The 25,684-nt window shown below is 41.0% G+C and overlaps 1 protein-coding gene across 12 annotated transcripts in view; it reads right to left on the reverse strand.

Annotated features, from left to right (window-relative positions):
• The window catches only part of FBRSL1 (fibrosin like 1), a 539,464-nt gene that overhangs the window by 146,460 nt on the left and 367,320 nt on the right, over nt 1-25,684 (reverse strand). The window lies entirely within an intron of this gene.

Genomic DNA, 25,684 nt, shown 5'->3' on the forward strand with positions numbered 1-25,684 from the left:
TCATAACTTGGCCAAAAATGCTCGTTTTTTAAAAATAAAAACGTTACTGTAATCTACATTGCAGCGCCTATCTGCTGCAATAGCAGATAGGGGTTGCAAAATCTGGTGACAGAGCCTCTTTAATGACCAAGCTATTTTTTAAGTTTTTCAATCGTCGCATTCCAAGAGATATAACGTTTTCATTTTTGCGTCGACATAGCTGTATAAGGTCTTGTTTTTTGCGGGACGAGTTGTATTTTTTAATGGTACCATTTTGGAGTAGATGCGACTTTTTGATCACTTTTTATCCCATTTTTTTAAAGTCAGTATTCACAGAAAACAGCAATTTTTCCATAGTTTTTTATTAATTTTTTTACGGCGTTCACCGTGCGGGTTAAATAATGTAATAGATTTATAGTCGGGGTCGTTACGGACGCGGCGATACCAAATATGTGTAACTTTTTAACTTTATTTTGTTTTTTTAATAGTAAAGCAGTTTGTAAGGGGAAAAGCTGGGTTTTTCATTTTTTTCACATTTTTTTTTAAAATTAACTTTATTAAACTTTTTTTTCACTTTTTTACTAGTCCCATTAGGGGACTATAATATGCGATTCTTCTGTATTGCAGTGTATTACTGCGGCATGATCTAGCAGGCATTCACTCCAGGCAGACCTGGGGGCCTTTATTAGACCCCCGGCTGCCATTAGAGACACAGACACTCGGCGATCGTATCGCCGGGTGTCGGTGGGGGAGAGAGGGAGCTCCCTCCCTCTCTCCAAAACCACTCAGATGCGGTGCTCGCTATTGAGCACCGCATCTGAGGGGTTAAATGTGTGAGATCGATACTAATATCGATCTCACACGGCAGCAGAGCAGGGACGCTCCCAGCCCTCAGCTGCCTCTAGCAGCTGAGAGCAGGGAGATCTGACAGTTCCCTGCTCTGTTTACTTATTCCGATGCCGCGACGTAAAAAGTCTATGGCATCGGAATAAGGCCCGTTAGTGACCGACGTAGAAACACGATGGGCCGGTCACTAACGGGTTAAGCCATATTGATTATATAACTATATATTCAATATGTTTTGGTAAACAGCTAAAATGCCAAAACTTGTGTCACTGTCCAAATAATTCTGGACCTAAGGCTGGATTCACACGAGCATGTTCAGTCCAGGATATACGGTTCGTATGTCGGCCACATTTCCCGGACCTAACACACTGCAGGGAGTCGGGTTCCTAGCATCATCGTTATCTATGACTAGGCCTCGCTGCGGGAAAACTGTCCCGTACTGTAAATTATGTTTTCAGTACGGGACAGTAGTTCCGCAGAGAGGAAAGGACACCTAGCGTCATAGATAACTACGATGCTAGAAGCCCGGCTCCCTGCATTGTGTTCAGTCCGGGAAATGCGGCCGACATACTGGCGGTATGTCACGGACTGAACATGCTCTTGTGAATCCGGCCTAACTGTATTTCTTCTGGTTTAGGTTCCATACCTAGTTTTGGCTCAAAATAATACGTGCAAAATTTGCAGCAAATCTGCACTGTTTGAACAAAGCCTTAGTCCACAGCATTCTAAAATAACAGTCAACATGTTTGTATGCATGTATCATTCAACCAGGTCACTTTACAACAGTTACTTACAATCTTCTAAGGCTTTTTTGACATTAGGCCTTGAATTTCTATGTAGTCATGGAACTCCTCAGTGATAGATTAAGTGAAAACTGAATAAACAATGCTTATTAACAGAACTGTATTTCACCTTTAGGCTATGTTCACACAGGGTGTATTTGCGGCAGATTTTCTGTCTGTATTTGCGTAAGTAAAATCTGCAGCGTATTAAAGTAGCAGCAAAGTGTATAAGATTTTAAAATGTCAATTTATGCTGCGGAATCATTGCACTTTTGCTGTAGAATTTTCCCATTGAGTTTGCAGCGGAAAAACTGCGAATCCGCTGCAAAAATGTTGAAAATCTGAAAAAATAAAAAAACTTTTCCTGTTTAAATTGAATTTAAATCAGTATTTACCTCACTGGCATTGCCATAGCAATGGCTCCTTGTTCCCCCGGCTGTTCTCCATATTGCTGGCGTCCTTGGATGAGGTTTAACCCGTTAGTGACCGCCAATACGCCTTTTAACGGCGGCCACTAAAGGGCTTTATTCTGATGCATACGCCTTTTCACGGCGCTGCATCAGGATAAAGTAAACAGAGCAGTGTCAAATCTCCCTGCTCTCAGCTGCTAGAGGCAGCTGAGGGCTGCTAGCGTCCCTGCTCTGCCGGGTGAGATCGATATTAGTATCGATCTCACCCGTTTAACCCTTCAGATGCGGTGCGCAATAGCGTGCACCGCATCTATGTGGTTTTGGAGAGAGGGAGGGAGCCGAGTGTCTGTGTCTCTAATGGCAGCCGGGGGCCTAACAAAGGCCCCCAGGTCTGCCTGGAGCGACTGCCTGCTAGATCATGCCGGAGGCATGACCTAGCAGATGCCTGCCCGTTTTAAACGGACAGGCAGTAATACACTGCAATACAAAAGTATTGCAGTGTATTACAATAGCGATCGGAGAATCGCATATTATAGTCCCCTAGTGGGACTAGTAAAAAAGTTAAAAAAAAGTTTAATAAAGTTAATGAAAAAAAAAATGTGAAAAAAAAATGAAAAACCCAGCTTTTCCCCTTACACAATGCTTTAATATTAAAAAACCAAAATAAAGTAAAAAAGTTACACATATTTGGTATCGCCGCGTCCGTAACGACCCCGACTATAAATCTATAACATTATTTAACCCGCACGGTGAACGCCGTAAAAAATGTAATAAAAAACTATGGAAAAATTGCTGTTTTCTGTGAATCCTGACTTTAAATTTTTTTTATAAAAAGTGATCAAAAAGTCGCATCTACTCAAAAATGGTACCAATAAAAACTACAAGTCTTCCCGCAAAAAAGAAGCCCTCATACAACCGCATCGGCGAAAAAATGAAAACGTTACGGCTCTTCAAAAACAAATAATTTTGAAAAAAAAGCGTTTTTACAGTGTAAAAGTAGTAAAACATACAAAAACTATATAAATTTGGTATTGTTGCAATTGTAACAACCCGCTGAATAAAGTTATGGTGTTAGTTATATCACACGGTAAACGCCGTTGATTTAAGACGCGAAAAAGAGTGGCGAAATTTCAGGGTTTTTTCTATTCCCCCCCCAAAAAAAAGTTAATAAAAGTTAATCAATAAATAATATGTCCCCCAAAATGGTGCTATTAAAAAGTACAACTTGTCCCGCAAAAAACAAGACCTTATACAGCTATGTCGACGCAAAAATAAAAGGGTTATAGCTCTTGGAATGCGACGATGGAAAAACGTAAAAAATGGCTCAGTCATTAAGGTCTAAAATAGGCTGGTCATTAAGGGGTTAATCCCATTTGACTGTTGCATCATCACAGAAGGCTGGCTGCAGAGACCACACGTGGCTATGGCAAGACCAGTGAGGTTTTTGGTTTTTTTTCCCCCGCGGCTCTGCTTTCTGCAGCAGCAAATCCAATCGAAAATCTGCACCATGATTTGGTGCGGACAGAATTCCCTGTGGGTTCTAGGTCAAACACGCCGCAGACTTTTCCTCCACATATCTGACCTGTGGGAATATAACTTCAAGGCTAGGGCTACACAGCAAATTAGGATTGCTGTGAAACGCTTCATACATCGCAGTAATGTAAGTGAATGTGGCCGCGTTGCAACGTTTGGATTTATTGCGTCGGTCAAGGCAACTTGTGGGTCGCAAGATGGCCAAAGTCACTGTCATTACTGCGATCTACGCAGTGCGACACAGCGATCTTTAGACGCACGACCTCTGTCGCAGCCCTAGCCTTATGCTACACTATAATTTCATTATTTTTCTATGTACTTTTGCATCAATGTTATGAACAGTGATTTTTCTTACTGCTTGCACTTTCCAATAACCAGGCTTAAGTTTGCCGCCGGGTTTTAACATAAGAGCTTTTGGGGACTTAGAAGGTATGATAGGAAGTTAGAAGGAAAACAACAGAGAAACACACACTGTATTACTTCTGTCAGCTGCCGACGGCCCTGAGCGGCAGAGCTCATTTCGAGAGGTAATGAAGCATCTTCTGGTCTGTTTGCAGTGAGCTCTCAGGAGCCCCTGTTGTGAAGTAGCAATCAAGAAGTGGATTTTTTTGGAGTGCCCATGAGCAGAGAATACAGAAGAGAGCACTAAGGAGTAGTAGTCTCAAGAAGTCTTCCAATCTGCCTGTCCTACATAAGGACAAACCCAGGAGACATGAAAGACACCATTAGAGCATCATGGCTAAAACTATGCACAATTCTTCCAATTTAATTTTCAGAGATCCAGCATTGCTATTCAAAAATGAAATGAACAGGTACAATGTAACCTGCATTGAGTCAATATTCCTTTTCTGAAATATATTGAATAGACAATTCCTCAATAGTGGAAGTAACAAAATGATAATGAAATCATCTTTTTTTGATTCAAGTAAATACCAGTATGTATGAAAACGTGGGTATTATAAAAAAAAAACATTTTAGTTTGTCTTTTGATTACAGGAAAAACATTGACTTCAATCATTCTGATAATGTGCCATTTAATTTCACTGGGTAAGAAATATATTGGTCTAGGAAGGTATATTGCAATAGTTAAAGAGGCTCTGTCACCACATTATAAGTGGCCTATCTTGTACATAATGTGATCGGCGCTGTAATGTAGATAACAACAGTGTTTTTTTATTTCGAAAAACGATCTATATTCACCAAGTTATGACCTATATTAGCTTTATGCTAATGACTTTCTTAATACCCAACTGGGCGTTTTACTTTTTACCAAGTGGGTGTTGTGGAGAGAAGTGTATGACGCTGACCAATCCGTGACCAATCAGCGTCATACACTTCTCCCCATTCATTTACTCTGCACATAGTGAAAAACGCAGGATCACTATATGCAGTCACATACTCACACATTAACGTTACTGAAGTGTCTTGACAGTGAATAGACATCACCTCCAGCCAGGACGCGATGTCTATTCACAATCCCGACACTTCGGTAACGTGTGTGTGACTTACTCACACAGCACACCGAGAACACGCTGTGCTGTCATTTACAGCGAGATCTCGCGAGATTACGCTTGCTCTGCTGTAAGTCCCACACAAACGTTACCGACATCCCGTCCTTGTTGGACGCGATGTCTATTTACTGTCAGGACACTTCAGTAACGTTAATGTGTGTGTGTATGTATGTATGTGACTGCACATAGTGAAGAACACAGTATCACTATGTGCTGAATAAATGAATGGAGAGAAGTGTATGACGTTGATTAGTCACTGATTGGTCAGCGTCATATACTTCTCTCCACAACGCCCACTTGGTCAAAAGTAAAACACGCCCAGTTGTCTATTAAGAAAGTCATTAGAATAAAACGAAAAAATAGATCATAACTTGGTGAAAATAGATCGTTTTTCTAAATAAAAAACACTGCTGTAATCTACATTACAGCGCCGATCACATCATGTACAATACAGGCCACTTATAATGCGGTGACAGAGCTTCTTCAAGTCATTTTTTGGTGTTAAAAAAATCTAGCATTAAAAATGGTTAATTTGGCTACAATTATTCAAAATACACATTCCGTGGGATCAGGAAAAAAAATAAGTGTCAAATTTAGGGTGTAATACTTTGAGATGGAATCTGTATTTACAGTTATACATTGCTGCTTCCGTGCTCAAAATATACCTGGACTGCGCCTCTGCCATGGATGACTGTAGACTTTATATGAGCTACATATAATATACAAAAAAAATAATTCACTTGCATTGAGAAGGCTCAGCTCTATTACATCATTGTGTAGTTCGTATGATTGGTCTCTACTTGCCTAGATATAAGGCTTCTATTATGTTTCAGGGAGCCCCAGACAGTGGGGAGTTGCTACTGCAACCCCAATAGTTGTACCATCATAGCATTGCTATTGCCACACATTTTAAACTTACATACATGTACAGGACTTTATCCTACACCTGTCTGTCATAAAATTAAAAACATTACCTTTTCATCCACAAAAAAGTCAAACCAAAACATGGATCCATCATTTTTATCTTTCCTATTATACAAATAGATAATCACACATACGTAGAAATAGCTGTGCTAATCTCTGTTGATTTGGAAAACCATAAGTGCACTGCAAGGCCGGGTTCACACGTAGCGTAAATACTGCAGATTTTCCGCAACCGATTTAGTTGCAGAAAGCATAATAAAGTATCAGTAAAGTGGATGAGATTTGAACAATGCCGTAGAAAGGCTCCGCAAATGATAGGACATGTCCTATTTTTTGTTTTTTTACGGACCGTGCTCCCATACTTTATATGGAAGCACGGTTCACAAATGCGGGTGGATGTCCGCGGCCGGCCGTGCCTGTACTCACGGACTGTGATTAGGGGCACGGTCATGTGCATGGGGCCTCAGGCTGTGTTCAGACGGGATGAAAATGCTGCGGGTTTTCAGCGGCTCAGAATTCCTTGCTCCATCTACACTGCATTTAAGGCCCTGTCAGCTTAGACATTTAATGAAAGCCCAGAACAATTACTCTGCACAAATCTTTGTTTTTAATTTCAAGTCAGCAACGCTTTATTACCAACAGAGAGTTCCTTAAAAAAAAAATTAAAAAAAATGCACGGCAACAGCAATTATGATGATCTGTTCATGTCAAATGAATTATATTACTGAAAATAAATCTTTCTAAGATGCGCAAGCCGGTTATCTGGCTCCAGTCAGACATTTGCATTACTGGTTTTATATGTTGTACTCTACTTGATTAATATAGGTAATCAAATTATATTGCTTTCCTCTGTGCTCTCACATTCAAGGCTATAATGTTTTCAATGACAAAGTTCATAGAGTTGTATAACACATATACCCCGTGCCATATCAGCTCTTTACTGAAGTAGTAAAAACACCCTTTTCAATTTAGTAATAAGTAATATAAAACAGAGTACATTGATTGGCAGGGTCGCTTCATTACCGAGTATACCCCTTCTGCAAGTCGAATGTCAAAAGGCATCGAAGCTATGCCAACTAGGCACAGGAATGCACAGGGCTCCCAAGGAAATCTTGACTCAACATATCTGTCTAGATCCCATTGAAATAATCTCCCAATCACTGTGGAATTCTTAAATGGTCACTAACTTTTCAACAAACTTTGAATAAATCAAATTGTGAAAGCGAATAGAAGAACTTTGTAATATATCTTACTGGTAAAATCTGTTATATTTCTCCACTTATCAGCCCCCCCCCCCCTCCCTCCTAACTGTTCACTCACTCTGAATTTACACAAAATGAAACAGACTGTTAATTTACTGTGTGATCAGGTTACAGCTGCCCATAGAAGTCTATGGAGAGGGAAAGGGGGAACACAGTGAGAGAAACACAGACGCTGCTGCAGCTTCCTTGTTAGGGTGCAGTCATACGCAGCAGATTTTGATGCAGACATTTATTTTCTGCTACTGAAAATCCGTTCCATTCATCTGTATGTGGTTGTTTCTGCAGCAGGTGCATGGACTTCTGCAACAAAATCTGCTGCGTTTGACGGCACACTTAAGATGGGTTCCACAACAGAATTCTGTGTGAAAGTTTCGCAGGATTTACAGTAGCAGCAAAGTGAATGAGATTTTGCAAATCTCAGCCACATGCTGCAGGAAAAGATAATGCAGAAAAGTTGTGCGGAAAGTGTTCTGTGGTGCGACTCCCAATTCCGCAGCATGTCAATTTATGCTGCGGGATCGGTGTGGAGATGGTGCGTGTTTGGCCTATAGACTTGCATAGGGAGCATAAATTCCGCAACAGATGAGTTTTGCTGCATTTTGTATCAAGTTCAGAGTCTACGCAGCCGTCCAGCAGGAAATTTTCGAGCACTTCATGCTTCCCTCTACTGACCAGCTTTCTGGAGATACTGATTTCATTTTCCAGCAGGACTTGGCACCTGCCCACACTGCCAAAAGTACCAATACCTGGTGTAATAACCACAGTATCACTGCGCTTGATTGGCCAGCAAACTCGCCTGACCTAAACCTCATATAGAATCTATGGGGTATTGTCAAGAGGAAGACGAGACACCAGACCCAACAATGCAGACGAGCTGAAGGCTGCTATCAAAGCAACCTGGGCTTCCATAACACCTCAGCAGTGCCACAGGATGATCGCCTCCATGCCACGGCACATTGATGGAGTAATTCATGCACATTCGGTTCCCACGACCAAGTATTAAGTATTGGGGGCATATACTGTACATACTTTTCAGTAGGCCTACATTTCCGTATTAAAAATCATTTTTGAAATTGGGCTTATATAATATTCTAATTTTCTGAGAGACTACGTTTTGATTTTCATTAACTGTTCACCATGACAATCAACATTAAAAGAAGATCAGTCTGTGTGTAATGAATCCATATAAGAGTTTCACTTTTTGCATTGAATTACTGAACTAAATTAACTATTTAATGATCTTCTAATTCATTGAGAAGGACTAGTATATATAGATCTCCTCCATGTTGCTGCAGCTTCTATATATATGATGGAGATAGGAGAGCAGGATTCTCATCTTCTCTCTGTGCTGTATATAGAAGACATGATAGCAGTGAGACTCCACCTACTAGCTCAGAGTCAACTGACAATTAGAGACCCAAACCGCTAAAATGCCATATACAAGTCATGTAATGGCCAGAAGTAGTGTTATTCCTCATATATACAGCTTATTCTGAAAAGTCACCTGAAAAGTTAGGTATGCTTTAAAATTGAACTCTACCTTTTTACAAAATGTCAGTCTAAATATAACTAAAGGATGGAGTAAGGCCCCTGCACACGGCCGTAGTTGTGTATACGGTCCGTGATTACAGACGGTCTCCTGCATTTGCGGGCAGTGCGCACATTGAAAAGTATAGGAACACTGCCTGTAAATGCAAAAATTAGGACAATAGTCATTTCCATGATCCGGACACTTACCCGTAAATATACGGGAAGGTGTCCGTAACCCACAGAAATGAATGGATCAGTATTTAAATTACGGTCGTGTGAATGAGGCCTAACTTTGCAAATACATTTGTATTATGAATTAATTTGATGTTTTCTTAATTTATATACATAGTTGCGGTCAATATTCAAAATTATGCTGAATATGCTTGGATACATTCTGCTGTCAAATCTGTGACCTAACAGACCAGTTCCAATTGTGAAATTATCATCTTTGCTCTCACAATGTGCTGCTAAGTATATCTGGAGAACAGCAGAAATCTGAATATAAAACTTTTTGTTGGCCAAATAAGCATCATGTTATTTAGTGGTACAAGAGAAGTAAAGCAAAGTTTATCATGACGATACAACCCAAAGTTTTCATAACATTTTGAGTAACAGTGTAAAACTTATTTTTTTCAAATACTGAAGCGGTCATCAGAAATCAGCTGATCGTTGCTGGTCCGGCTTCAGAAATGTAGTATTACATGCCGTCCTTCAAACTAATGGAATACATGTCTGGCCTAGGCTCTCTGCTCTTGGGGGAATCCCTAATAGGGAATATACTAAGGCTATGTTCACACAGAGATTTTTTCAGGCGGAATTTCTGCCTCAAAATTCCGTTTGGAAGTTTGGGAAAGAGTTTCCTCTCCCTGCACGCCGATTTTCGCAGTGTTTTTTGCCTGCGGCCATTGAGCGCCGCGGGCATAAAACGCCGCAAAATAAGCTTTCTGTGCCTACCATTGATGTCAATGGGAGGTCAGAGGTGTAAACGCCCGAAGAGAAGGCATGTCCCTTCTTTACAAAAAGACGCCTCCGTCTCCCATTGAAATCAATGGGAGGCATTTTCGGGCCGTTTTTGACAAGTTTGTGGCGCGGTTTCCGCATAAAAAAACTTGTAAAAAAACTCAGTGTGAACATAGCCTTATACTTTAAAATATTGTAAAATGACATTCACCTGCAGAGTTTTCCTTTAACCTCTCAATGACCAAGCCTGAAAAGACCTTAATGATCTGCTACATTTTTCCGTTTTTGCCGCTCTGCTTTTCAGCAGCCATAACTTTTTTATTTTTTCATTGACGTGGCTATATGAGGCCTTATTTTATGCGGCAGAAATTGTAATTTGTTTTGGCGCGGTTTGGGAGTAGAAAAAATTCACTTAATTAAATTTACAGCGTGAATTTATTTTTACAGCGTGAATATAGGAAAAAGCGATTCTCTGCATTGTTTTTTTGTTTCTTTTTTAAACTGTTAACGTTTCACGCTAAATAATTGTTTTATGTAATGTATGGGCAATAATATATAATTTATTCAAAACAATGACTGTTTTTTTTTTGGAACATTTATTTATTTAGTTACATTTTTTATTAACCGCTTTAAGGGAAAACTTTATTTCCAACTCTATTTTTTACTTATTATGCATTAGCATATTCCTGTATGCTATTACATTAGACTATGTCACCATGACATAGTGTGCCCTAACGGCAGGTAAACTGAACAGACATCCCTGGGGTCTTTTCTAGGTCCCCAGGGCCGACTGCAGAGGGATTCCCTGGTCTTCAATCACATCACCGGGTTTCCAGTGACGCGATCAAAGAGGGGAGTTCCCTTTCATCATGCCGCAGTCACAGACCGTGGCGATCAAAGGGTTAAACAGCTGGGGTCTAAATGTTTTCCGACCCCAGCTGTATTTAGCCGGCTGCTCTGATCAGGAGCTGTTAGTTACAGCTCCTGCTTAGAGGATGAGCGCTCATCAGCCTCTTCTGCAGCGATGCCAAAAGACGTAGCTGTAGACGGAGCACATGCACCGCCTGCCGTCAAAAGACGGTGGGCGTTCGTTAAGGGGTTAAATTTACACCTGAGAGAGGGTGAAGAATAGAATGTTTCATTAAGTAGCAATTCCTGCTGACCTGAAACAAAGTGCCTACCTGTAGACATACTATATAAAGTATATTTGTATCTGTGACTAAGTGGAGCACCACCTTCCGTTTTGAATGAATTAGAGAACTGCATTAAAAGCCAAGCGATTTCAATAAGAGAGAGCAACCATACGGTAAACCAAGTTCTTAACAGCTCTTCCCCCAGCACAGTTAATAGACTAGAGGTGCACATTGAATCGATCCTTTTGGCTCAATAACGGGTGTCTACATTCTGCTGATGGCACTCGGAGTGTGGGTGCGGGGAAGTGGCTCCAAAGGTTAAGCTGCACTTTAAGAACCCGTGTACTATAATTTGTGAAAAGACAGTTTTCTGCTCTAACAGTACTGATGTGTTGAAAGGTGGCTCTGGTACAAAGGGGGTAGGAGCTTGACATTCTCTAGAACTTCGAAGGCAGCTTTCTTAAAGTAAGGAATTTGTGCATCGTGTTTAAACAATGGTAAAAAGTACTCATGGACTAGAAGCCATATTTAAGAACAGACAATTAATGAAAAGAATCCAACCAAATGAAGCCACAACAAAGAAAACCTTCTAATTAGTGTGAACGCTCCACAAAGCCTCTTCTTTAATAATGGTTATTAAATGGGTTGTACATTTTTTCAGCACAGTGATGATGTGAGGGCTCTGGGACAGATCCTATTGTTGGCGGAAAGGTTTGCCAGTTACACTGCCCTTGTTTGTTTGTGTTTTTGTGATTTCCAGGGTATCACAAATGGGTTCCCAGGAGTGTAGTGTTACTAAAGGGAAACACAGCCACTACTGTGGCAAGTACAGCAATGTATCTTATTTGTAACTTTTCCTTTAAAACGTATAGAATTATCCTCACAGCACTTCACAATACCCTATGCAATCGTTTTATCGCTCACAGACACATATAGGCATAGGTGGCATATTCGTTACACTATCACCAATGTAATGATTATCTATATATATGAAATGTATCACTGGTCATATTTACTATGAATATGTTCATTGAGGAAGTGATGTCACTATATGTTTGACTATATATACTAAAAATGACTACAAGAGGTGGCCATATACTGTGCAATATAGGTTAGGATTTAATATTTTCCATAAGCAATGTTATGATAAAGTCATTTTTTCCATCGATACTTAAATTTGGTAGTTTGCATTGATTCTATGTGGCAAAAATCTTTTCAAGACCTGCTGCTCGTAAACAAAATATCACAGGTTGCATTTGTCATGTGAGCTACAAGGGATGATTCTTGTTGGAAAACCTATTGAAGAGATCACTGCTGTTCGGGTGTTTGAAGTACCATTTTTTGTTACCTACAAGTCTACAATGTATTACATTCTGTTATAATCCTCCGATATAAAGAAATACTTTAGAAAATAACAATAAAGTCTTCCCCTTTATGATGAATGATGTCGTTTAGTTCTGGTCCGTTACAATCCAGTAAACAAAATATATGAAAAAAAATTAAATAAGCAGGTTTGAAGAATGTTATATTATGCACATCCACTGCAAGGAAGAAAAAAATGACCCGGTATTGTCATTAATGCAAAAGCCAGATCATAAGAGAATACGTTATTAGGTCCTGCTGAATTAATGTAAAACCGCAATAAAGTCCAAACTGAATGAGGCAATTAATCAGCAGAGAAGCGGGAATAGCGGTCTTTGATTTTATCCCATCCTGAATAAATGAGCATAGCGACCTTCACAAGATGTCCGACAGTCACACAGGTGCTGCAGTACGTGAAGGGAAAAAATGGGAACGAGGGTGAACTGAACAAATATCTCATTTGTATTTTTACATTAGAATTTATGTAGAAGCCATTTAAAGCGGATCTGTCACCTGAATATGCTGCCCTACGTAAGGACAGCATATTACAGGGACAGGTCTGCCCTCCTATCATCCAGAATGGCACAAAAAAAAACATTGTGCGATAGGGTAATAGTAGAGGGAAAGAATACAGCGGACTCATAGTTCTGAGTCCACTGCATTCATGAGGGGAGTGCCCCCCGCCCCTCTCCGCAGTGACTGACAGGCTGCTGTGTATATACACACTAGTCCTGCTCAATGAATTAGAATATCATCAAAAAGTAAATTTATTTCAGTAATTCAATTCAAAAAGTGAAACTCGTATATTATATAGATTCATTACACAGAGTGATCTATTTCCAGCAATTTCAAAAATTATCTTTAATACCGAAATGATGGCCTACTGAAAAGTATGTAAAGTATATGCCCCCAATACTTGATCTGGGCTCCAACTGTGCATGAATTACTGCATCAATGCGGCGTGGCATGGAGGCGATCAGCCTGTGGCACTGTTGAGGCCCAGGTTGCTTTGATAGCGGCCTTCAGCTCGTCTGCATTGTTGGGTCTGGTGTTTCGTCTTCCTCTTGACAATAGATTCTATATGAGGTTTAGGTCAGGCGAGTTTGCTGGCCAATCAAGCACACTGATACTGTGGTTATTAAACCAGGTAATGGTACTTTTGGCAGTGTGGGCAGGTGCCATGTCCTGTTGGAAAATGAAATCAGCATCTCCATAAAGCTTGTCAGTAGAGGGAAGCATGAAGTGCTAGAAAATTTCCTGCTAGACGGCTGCGCTGACTCTGGACTTGATACAACACAGTGGACCAACACCAGCAGATGACATGGCCCCCAAACCATCACTGACTGTGGAAACTTCACACTGGACCGCAAGACACTTGGATTTGTTCACTACAGAACAGCAGTTCCGTGGGGAAGCAGACAGAACGAGGCGGACCAGGAAGTGACGAGACAGCGGGGCGGAGCTTCCTCCTGCAGCACGGCGCCACTAAAGAATCGATTCTCTGATTCTGTTAAACAGAATCGTGAGAGTCCTTGATGGCGAATTAATCGAATAAATTTGATTAATCGCCCAGCCCTAGGTGCAACTGCTAGGATCAGTGGGGATGCCAGAAATTGGACCCCCACTAATCAAATATCGATGGCCATAAATATTTAAGTACCCGAAAAAAACGTTTTAAACATAAAATATGAATCCATAAATTTGTCTTTTAATCAGGGGAAGTTCATAATTTTTTCTCTCTGCTCAGTATTCAGCTTCTGATCTTGTGAAATTCCACATGATGATGCACTTCTGTGCTGGATTAGTAGATATTCTGGATGATCAAATTACAGGTTAAAGGAATGTCACTGTATAATCCTAAAACCTATAACAATACATTTTGTGTCACCCCAAATTTCCTCATAGATTGTAAGCTCTTGCCAGCAGGACCCTCATTCCTCTTGTTTTAATTATTACTCTGTAACGTCTGATAATGTCTGTACATGTTTCCTCTGCATTGTAAAGTGCTGCAGAATATGTTGGCATTATATAAAGATTACTACTTTTATTATTAATTATAATTTGTAGAATTAGTTATACCTAAAACACATCTGTAATGAATGATTGGTTTTGAAGTTTAATTTGCTATACTCCCACTAAACCAATACGGTTCTGTTATTGTTATTATTAGTAACAATCACACTGGTGTTGGGTAGAGCAATAGAATAATATAAGGTCTAAAAACAAGTCACGCGTCAATCCATATTGCAATTGAGAGGAAGGAGAACGAGCATTGCAAATGCATACGCTGATATAGGAAGGAAGGAAGGAAGGAAGGAAGGAAGGAACGAACGAACGAACGAACGAACGAACGAACGTGGTGGAGAACTTTGCTTTGAAAATGAAAGGTGGATTGGTGAGATCCATAATAAAGACTGCCATGTATCGCTGCTTGTTTAACATTGTATTGTTTGCTTTGTCTATACCTTATACATACATTTGAAACATTGGCATCATTGTTAAAGAAACCATGAAGAATAGGATAAGTCTGTTTTGGAACAAATGCTGGTGGACCCCATTAACTTAATATGGAAATGAACCGGTTACTGGTTTTATTTTTTACCGATTAGGATAGTGCAGTAGCCTATACTATTTGGCCTATACAGAAACCTGATGGAATAGAAACTAAACACCAGTATGGACAAACCTACATTTTTCTTTCTCACTGTGAGATTAGCTGAAAAATTGTACCGTTATTTTTCTCTCTTTCACCTAAGGGGGAATCCCACAATGAAAATGAGTTAATTGTACCAACATCTCAGTAATCTCAGAGTGAGTCACGAGCATCTTCTGAGAGTGAAACTAGCGTTGGTTATAACAGAAAAAATAAACATCAAATGGCTTCATGTGAAAAAGAAATAAGATAAATTACGGTAAGAGATCACAGAGAACAGATCATAGAAGACAAGTCAAAGGTTTCTTCACTTTTTTTCCCCTGATAAAACCATTTAGATGTATTCAACATGATTTCCCACAACCAAAGTAGACTGTTCAACATATACCATGTAATATATTATATAGAATCCCATACTGTGTGCAAGCAGAATTTACAGCAAGAAATTACAATCAGGAGACACCAGTCTCTGGGGGAAGGGGGTTTGAACAAAACTTTGCATCCACATATGGGTCAAACTTTCAGTTCTCTTAGGAGGCCTCATGAATACCCTAAATGACTGGATTTAAAGCCTTCATGTATTAAGTCATGTCCCTCTAGTTATATTTGTGGAGAGGATACTGTGAACGTTGTCTACTGTAAAAAGCGTGTTAGACAGCAGATTGTTGACATGCTTTACTTTGATGGCTATCTGTCACTTAGATTAAAGAGGCTCTGTCACCAGATTTTGCAACCCCTATCTGCTATTGCAGCAGATCGGCGCTGCAATGTAGATTACAGTAACGTTTATTTTTAAAAAACGAGCATTTTTTGCCAAGTTATGACCATTTTTGTATTTATGCAAATGAGGCTTGCAAAAGTCCAAGTGGGCGTATTTAAAAGTAAAAGTCCAAGTGGGCGTGTATTATGTGCGTACATCGGGGCGTGTTTACTACTTTTACTAGCTGGGCGTTCTGATGAGAAGTATCATCCACTTCTCTTCAGAACGCCCAGCTTCTGGCAGTGCAGACACAGCCGTGTTCTCGAGAGATCACGCTGTGACGTCACTTCCCCAGGTCCTGCATCGTGTCAGACGAGCGAGGACACATCGGCACCAGAGGCTACAGATGATTCTGCAGCAGCATCGGCGTTTGCAGGTAAGTCGATGTAGCTACTTCCCTGAAAATGCTGATGCTGCTGCAGAATCATCTGTAGCCTCTGGTGCCGATGTGTCCTCGCTCGTCTGACACGATGCAGGACCTGTGGGTGACGTCACAGCGTGATCTGCCAGAAGCTGGGCGTTCTGAAGAGAAGTGGATGATACTTCTCGTCAGAACGCCCAGCTAGTAAAAGTAGTAAAAACGCCCCGATGTACGCACATAATACACGCCCACTTGGACTTTTACTTTTAAACACGCCCACTTGGACTTTTGCAAGCCTCATTTGCATAAATACAAAAATGGTCATAACTTGGCCAAAAATGCTCGTTTTTTAAAAATAAAAACGTTTCTGTAATCTACATTGCAGCGCCGATCTGCTGCAGTAGCAGATAGGGGTTGCAAAATCTGGTGACAGAGCCTCTTTAAGGACACTAAACCACCAGCATGTTGTTATGCAGCTGAAGTTTCGTGTTCCAAACCTGCCCACATTAAAAATGGCAGTTTAGGCAATAGTTAATAAGTTACAAGTTACTGAGATGAGTCCGGCGGCATCGAGTTATTTTACTTACCATCGCCTGAACGTCCAGCTTCAAATTAAACAGCTTTGGAACACTAAACCCTAGCTGCATAATGACATACTGGTAGTTTAGTGTGCAGGTGTACACAGTCCTTTGACAAGCTCACACGCCAAGTTATTATACAATATCCAACTCCACTTATTATATATTACTTGTATCCTACGAGGCTAATGACAAAACGTTTCCGTTAAAAAAGGTTTTATTAAAGAGAAAACACCCATCTGGAATAAAAAGACATTCCACGAGTCAGGTCCCACTTGTTGCATGCATAAATTAAAATCACAGAAACAAACAAAAAAAAACTCCATTCCACAAGCTAGCAATAAACATTAGCCTAAAGTCAGACTCAACAATCTTGTGTGCATGGAGAGAAGAATCCTGACAAGCCCACGAAGGCAGATGTTTGGAGGGAAAGGAGGATTATGGATTTGACTATTGCTCATCCTTAGATCCCCAAGAGATAGAGATGTCTGGCAGCGGCTCATTTCCCTATTGAAATAAACATGCATGATCGGCCGATCCAAGCATACATGTTTATATCTAGATCTAAAAACCTAAGCAGAAAGATAAATAAGGCTAAAACTAAATCCTCTTTTAAAGAAGCAGTATGCGGATTATGGAGCCTTACAGCACATAATATAGGATGGCTTTACAGTTTAGCACTTATCTAGAAAACACGCAACCAATTCAGAAGTAACAGAGGCCTTAGACCCCATGCACACGACCGTGTTCGGTCCGTGATATACGGTCCGCATGTCGGCCTCATTTCCAGGACGACTGAACTCAGTGCAGGGAGCCGGGTTCCTAGCATCGTAGTTATGTACGATGCTAGGAGTCCCTGCCTCTGCGTGGAACTACTGTCCCGTACTGAAAACATGATTACAGTACGGGACAGTTGTCCTGCAGCGAGGCAGGGACTCCTAGCGTCGTACATAACTATGATGCTAGGAGCCCAGCTCCCTGCACTGTGTTTAGTCGTCCTGGAAATGCGGCCGACATGCGGACCGTATATCACGGACCGAACACGGTCGTGTGAATGGGGCCTTAGCGTTGGTCACTCCTAATGGCAGGTCTTCTGGAAAGTGCAACTGGCAAAGAGCCCCCGAGATCACTGAAATACTTTAGGCTAGGGCTAAATTAAGACTGTCCGTAGTGCGACTTTCTAATTTTAAGGCGTCATGAACACGGCCTATGCTGCCCGTGTGCCGACACGAGGACCCGTGCGCTATCAACAATCCATGCCTGTGATAAGGTGAGCTGGAGGATCACTCCCATTTCTTTTTTCTTGCATTTAATATAGACCTGTATAGTTTATATAATTTAGGATTTAAGATGTAACTACTTTTTACACATATTTCCACGATCAGACAACTGATGACCTATCCACCGAATAGGTCATCAGTATATGATCGGTGGGGGTCCGGCTGCCGCCGGCATCTGACAATATTGCCAGAAGCAGGTGGCTTCAGTCACGGAATAGCGGCCGAGCTGCAGTGAATAGGAGCAGTGCTGCAGTTCCGCAGAACAGCCGCTATGCAGTGGTCAGAGCCATCTGCTTCCGGCTCCAACTACTGAATACCGTTTAAAACATCCGGCACCCGGAGGCAGCCGATCGGTGTGAGGTCCGGGTGACGGACCAGCACAGATGATATACTAATGACCTATCCGGTGGATAGGTCATCAGTTGTCCGATCGGGGAAAACCCCTTTAAAGAAGCCACAAGTTACATTATCACATATATTATAAATGCCTAAGGAAATGTCTAAATGCACATTAAATGTCAGCAAACAATAATGGATAATTTAAACGACTTGTACCAAAAGGACATAAAACAAGACAACAGTTTTAGTCATCATATGTAGGCTTGCGCATACTACAGGATGGGAACTTTTTAAACGTAGTATTTTGTACGTAACTTAAGCATGAGAATGAGATAAGAATAAATTTTTTATATTGCATTATGTAATTGTACAGTGTTTGTGGCAAGTGCTGCCACTGACCTACCTCTGCCATGCTCTGCACTGCCATCACTCTCCAGGAAGCTTTTACAATATCCAAAGTTTAGATTACCATACAGTCAGTGCCCAAACTGGCAACATCTTCACCATAATTCTGCAGAGTGCAGACCTCAAGCTTACAGTGTGTATTATCATTTGACCGACTTCCTCATAAATTGAATCATTTCTTTGCTCCTCAATCACTTTCAGTCTGACTACTATGCGGTTCTACTGTGACCGGGTGATATTAACCATTTCTTGGTAAAATGAGGAAGATCAGGCATCTTACATGGTAGACAGAGAACAGATAGTCTTACTCATTAACCAGTTTACAGTTTACCCCAATGCCACAGATATAAAAAAAAATCCATTTGCTCACTTTCAGAGTCTACCTGATGAGGAGGTTAGAAGGAAATGTAGTATAACAAGGCAGATTTTAGACAGACCGTAGCAAAAGGCTAATAGGGTTTATATTAGAGTCTGTCGATAAAGAAAAGCGTAACATCGCATCCAGGTGTGGCTTCTGGAAAGGGGGTGTAGCCACAACGGCCCAACAAACTGAAAACTGGTGTAAATTAGAGAGGAAATCTATGCCAGCTTCTAGCTGGCGTAGTTTTCACTCTATGGGGCATAGCAAGGTAGAGGCCCGCGCTGGGGCCTGTACCGTGCCCTTCCTGATCAGACTAACGCCCTCTCATTGGACAGTTAAATGAAAAAAAATAATCTCCTCAGGCTCACTCATCACTCCAGCGCAGGTCATACGTTTACTGAAGCGTCATAACGTTAAAGTGCTGTGTCATATATAAGGCCCTGACGCTGCTCGATGTCAAGACCTTCTATGAGCCACGCTAGAATGCAGAGGGGAAAAACAGTGGTGAGGTGAGTGTTTTATTTTTATTTTTTCCTGATGGGGGGTGGGTGGACCTGGTCATTGCGCCACAATTGTGGTGCATTGCCTGGCCTAAAGATGTGTTACAGTTTAATCCAACTTTTCTTCTTATGAAACAACAGTCTTAATAACAGCAGCTCAGTAGACAATATCACACATGATGGGCTTAGATACAGGGCCCCAGCAGACCGTATCACACATCATAGACTTAGATACAGGCCCCCAATAGTAAGAATCCTTGTACTTACCCTTGGGGCGGATTTGGCATTTCTGGGGCCCCAAGCAAAATTATGTCTAGGAGTCCTAATCAAAGTCATTTGTAGAGAGTGCCACGCAACCTATAAGGGCTCATTCAGACGAGCATAAAACTCATCCGTGTGCTGTGCGTGAAAATCACGCACAGCAAACTAACCCATTGATTTCAATAGGGCCATTCACACATGCAGGGGATTTCACGCAGCGTGTCAGTTGCGTAAATCTCACTGCATGTCCTATATTGGTGCGTTTTTTGCCCACTGAAGTCAATGGGTACATGAAAACCACGCACCGCACACGGATGCACATCCGTGTGCGGTGCGTGATTTGTGTATCAATTCAATTGAAAACGTGAATAACGCATGCCACTCGCAAAGCACTCTGATGCATAACGGACCAGTTTCACACACGTGAATCTGATACGCTCGTGTAAATGTAGCCTAAGATGCCAAGAAGGGACCATTCCTGCAGTCCTGCGCATGGGTCCTGTCCCAGCATCTCATAGCCTGCAGGCCTAACGTGGCCTGAAGCCTAGTGAATGGTGGAGCAGAAAGTGGACAGCTCCGCCATAGTATTAAATTGTATCCGCGTCCTGAGGATGCAGATACAATTCAATGTGGCAGTTGCCCGAAGATTGGGGCACTTGGCCAAAGATGCCCGTGCTAGCAATGCCACTGGTTTGATATACTTCATCCTGATCTCACCGGACGGGATCCGATCCCTTTCACTTCATAAATAAATGATTGACAAGAGAAAAGGGCATTTTCTTGACAGATGCTCTGTAAAATAGCTGTAAATGTTTATTTGAATAAAAATCTTAACTGAGCACAAAGCATTCGCATGCAGCAGAATCATTTCACAGAGGAAATGGCCTTTAAATCTGCATGATGTAGATTTGAAAATCAGCAGCAAGCCCTGAAATCAGATTTTAATTTTACAAAGCATGTAAATGGTGTTTTGTAAAACGGTTGTGTACTGTTCTTCATTACAGATTTTAGGTACACAATCTGCACCGAAAAAAACACAACAAATATGCCCTGGGTGAACCTAACTTATGTATTTTTAGTTTGCAATACATATAATGTCAAAATCCTACAATGATCTGTTCATTCATATATAATAATATAGCCCTTGGATCTGAAAAGGTTGTGCACCCCTGCTTTAAAAAAAAAAAAAAAAAGTCATTCTTTCTCATATGGACCAGCATTCAGCCTCACTTCAAAGCAGCTTTTCGGAATGACAGTTCTATTTTAATAGGAACATTTGTAAAATATACACATTCAAGGGGTTATCCAGTCGCTACAAATTGATGGCCTATCCTCAATATCTGATGGGTCAGGGTCCGACTCCCGGGATCCCCACCGATCAGCTGTTTTGAAGGGGGTGCAGCGCTCGTTCAAGCACTGCTTCCCCTTCATCTCTACATGCTCACTGTGAATCTCCGACACGCATTTAGTGGTGATTCACATCTATTGCAGCCTTCTTCTCCCATTGAAGTGAAGAAGAGTGGGAGAAAAAGGCTGCAATACCGGTGAATAGCCGCTAAATGCGTGTCGGAGATTCACAGTGAGTAAGTAGAAATTAATGGGAAGCAGTACTTGTACGATCGCTGCACCCCCTTCAAAACAGGTGATCGGCGGGGGTCCCGGGAGTCGAACCTCGACCCATCAGCTAATTGATGGCCTATTCTGAGGATAGGCCATCAATTTTTAGCGACTGGATAACCCCTTTAAGTATTTACTCATGTCTCCTCCACTGGAATACTGCACCTGCTGGCCACATACATATCTGCAAGGGCATGGCTGTAAACAGGGACATCAGCAGCAGTATGGCAAAATAATTTCTATTTAGCAGTAGGAATCTTCTCTCTCTGTAATGATGTAAGTTAAGGTGATTATGAAAAATCTGTTAGGCTGGGTTTTTATGAGCCACGATTCGCTGCAAAAAAACTTATTTTGACCGCGACATGTGAATTCAGCCTCATAAAATTCTCAAATTAGGAATGACTAAAAACATGAATGAATTAAAATCAGAAAATCATTAGCAAGCGTGGAAAAGAACTCTTGCACAGCATAATGGACATCTAATAGAGAAGACTGATGCTGCTACATACGTTTCCTGAGGATTTGCTTTTTAGCGATAGATGATTACAGGTCTTCAGTGTCGGTAACTCTTTGGAGGCGCAAATACCTCCATTTTTAAATCCCCCCACTCCACATCAGAACACTAATCTATCATCATTCCCTTCCTTAAGATTTAGCTTCTGGCCTTCACATAAAGACCTTGGGGACTGAAAGAAATAGAGACAAGTATCTGCCGCTCTTTCATGAGATCACAAGTTTATGTCTTTACTGATCTATTCCAAGTCTCCAAGGCTGGGATGAAGCAACACCTTCATTCTCCATTCATTGTTACAATCAATACAACTGACCTTTCTAGTATAAAACACTGGCTGCCAGGACTGATATTTGGTTTTGCAACGCATTTAGAGACCATACTTAAAAATCCGAGCAGTATTTACATGAGATGACACCAGACAACTGCAAACCAAGACTGTTAAGATGAACCTCTTCAGGCTGGGTTCAAACGCATTGGTTGCACCACTATTTATACTTGAGGACCATGGTGTGAACACACACCTAGTTCAGGATCACACCTTCAGTTCTGATGCACATTTTGGTGGTGTTTACGACTCCGTATCTTGTAGCCAAACACAGGAATGGACATGAAAGCAAGGAGATGCATCAGTCTTTTCTTTATACCTTAACTTATTTTTCGATCCCCCTCTGGCTTTGGCTCAATAAAACTATAAGTCAAAATCTGCATCAAAACTGCATACGTTATTCTCGAGATTTTTGAGTCACACAAAGATGATCCAAAGTGGATCCGAAAAGAAGGAAAAGTATGAAGGAAAGACTGACATGTCTCCTCTCTTTTAGATCTACTCTTGTGTTTGGTTTAAAAAACTGCATGTGTCATTCTAGTCTTAGGCCACATTCACACTGTAGTATTTTGATCAGTAATGAGACCTACACAGTGAAAACCTATAATGAAAAGATTTGCACCTCACCGGTGTTTCGGATCCCCTCCTAGTTTTGCCTTACAAATACTGAAACCAGATACTGACCAAAATACTGCTATGTAAAAAGTGGCCTAAGAGTGGATCAAGAGTTAGCTCAGATTATGCAGCATTAAAGGGGTATTTCTATCTTAAAATCAATGGCATATCCACAGGATATGCCATAAATGTCTAATTGATGCGGGTCCCGGAGCTGGGACCCGCACCGATCTCAAGTTACAGAAACAGTGTAACCACCTCACCAGGCAGATACAGGGGTGGGGGAGCCCCGTTCTCAAGTTAGGTGCGGCTCCCAGAGCTGGTACCCGCATCTTTCAGACATTTATGATATATTCTGTGGTTCAGATATTGAAGCATTAAGGGGGTATTCCCATCTTAACATTTATGGCATGTCCACAGTATACACAGGTACGCTGTTTCCGTACCTCGTGATAGGTGCGGGTCATAGAGCTGGGAGCCGCATCTCTCAGATAAAAGGATATGCTATCTAAGATGGGAATACCCCTTTTTTGATACATCAACTGCTTTGATTAATATTTATGCCATCGCCCATCAGCCACAGCTATTTAAAAGCACATATTGCAGCATTTAATATATTTTGCTCTCTTCTTCGAGATCATATAACGGTCAACAGCATACAGTAGTTTTATTAGACGGTTCAGATTCTCACAGCTAAAACCAGCAGAGAAGGAGCATGAGGGACTTGAAGCGAAAACGATTAGGTCAGAGTCATTGCTAGGTATTTCACATTGAATGTCAGTAGTGTACATGCACTGTATATGCCAGGAAATGGTGCTGAAGTATATGCCGAACATGTTCACTGCCTATATAGTGTTTATGGTATATGTTCAGGCTATATACTTCAGAATACCTATTTAGTCAACTATGCTTTTCAGTACATGGGTATCTTGAAAAAAAAATGTACCACTGAACCAGCTGACGCTGTGGTGGTCAATAGAAAAGGGAAGACGTCTCAAATCTTCCCATTTATGACTTGCTTAAATCTAATTATATATTTTGGGTGTGTGAATTTTTGTTGCATTTTTAACATACATTTTTTGTTTTGGTTGTCGACCTCCCATTGAGTGATATGGGAGTTTATCTACCAATGCAAAAAACGAATGTATAAAAATGCAAAAAAAAAAAAAATAGTGTGTGAATCCAGCCTTAGGAAAATTGAACACCCTTGTAGTTTTAGTTTTGACTCGGGTTTTAGCCAAAAATGAAATAAATAAGTAGGTATATTTAAAGGTATTCTAATATAGTGAGAACAAAACGGTCATCACTGATCCTCAGGGAGTGTGCAAAATCTATGAATTGTATCACGCAGAAGAAAACAGGACACCAAAGGACATTCAACCTTTGGAGTGACATCCCATCAGTATTAGTGAATGCAATAATGCCGTTACACACAGCAAAACACAATATTGTCCTCATCTGATCTCTGCATTGTCCACAACAATATGCTAATTTTGCATTTCGCTCATGCTATGGCTTTAATATGATTTACAGGTGTGCGGATTTAATGGCATTTCCTGCTATGCAGTACCTTGTAATCAGCCTGAAATAGGTCTCCAGAGAAGTTCCCTGGAGAACGGTAACAGAGCAGGATATTAAGCAAGGATAAAAAGAATTGAAAAGTTCTCGTCGGAATTTATGATTATCCATAAAGGGCCTAAGGGAACTGTACAGACAAGGTGAAACGGGAAGTGAAAGCAGACTTAAGAGAGGACATTTCAAACGCTCACTAAGGGGAAACTGTCAGCCAAATGGCTCGAAGCTAAACTAGATTTAATAATGGGAAATATTTGTTCAGCACAAGACAAAATGATCCTACAATAGCTTGTTTCAGGAGGTCTGCTGCATACATAAAACATATCACAGTACCTACTTAGCATCTTGGTAACAGTCTATTTAGAACGAAGATTGCGGCTTTACAAAATAGTACATCATTTCAATGAGTTTTACTATTCATTTATTGTATATGGACCAAGTGCTTTTCACCATTTAGGCCAGGCCTACACTGAGGCTTTTTGGAGTTGGAATGTTTGATTTTTGGAGTGTAACTAAACTTTTGACATGTCATAGTGACTTGTGAGAAGTTTTCATCGGTGGGGGTCCGAGCACTGAGACCCCCACCGATCGCTAAAACGAATTGTCAGAAGCCCTCGGATGATCGCTGTGCCGCTTCGTTTCGGATTGGCTTTTTTCGGAGCGGTGTACGTCCATACACGGTTTGCTCGGTTTTCCGAGTAACGCTAAACAGAAACGAAGCAGCCGAGAGCTTCTGCCGCTTCGTTTTAGCGATCGAAGGGGGGGGTCTCCTAGCTCGGACCCCAACCAATCAAAACTTGACATGTCATTATCACATGTCAAAAGTTTTTTAAAGGTTTAGTTACCCTTTAACTATGTATTAATTGGGACTGCAGCTGTAGCTCGTTAGGCTGGGTTCACATTTTCTTTTCAGCATTTCCAAAATGCACAAATGCATGAATTTTTTTACTTACCTATGCACGTTCCAGCTGTAAGCCTGTGACTAGAAAATTGAAAACCAGATTACAGCTCAAACGCTCTGTAAAAATGCATGGGTATTTAAAAACGCTTTCCAGCATTTGGAAAACGCAACGTAAACACACGTGAACCCAGCCTAAAAAACAATCAATAGCACTACAAAAAGTGTCAGTGTAGCCCTGGCCTTAAGCCAGAAATCAGGCTTTTTAAGGGAAAGCACTGTCACAAATATCATGTTATAATATCTACTGTAGAACTTTTCACAGCTCACTAGCGATCTATGATGTTTTGTGTGGATGCTTCATAAAATATTAACTAGCGGATTACCTGCAACGGGGGGGGGGGGGGGGG

The sequence above is a fragment of the Rhinoderma darwinii genome, chromosome 1 (assembly GCF_050947455.1).
Source record: "Rhinoderma darwinii isolate aRhiDar2 chromosome 1, aRhiDar2.hap1, whole genome shotgun sequence".
Taxonomy (NCBI): domain Eukaryota; kingdom Metazoa; phylum Chordata; class Amphibia; order Anura; family Rhinodermatidae; genus Rhinoderma; species Rhinoderma darwinii.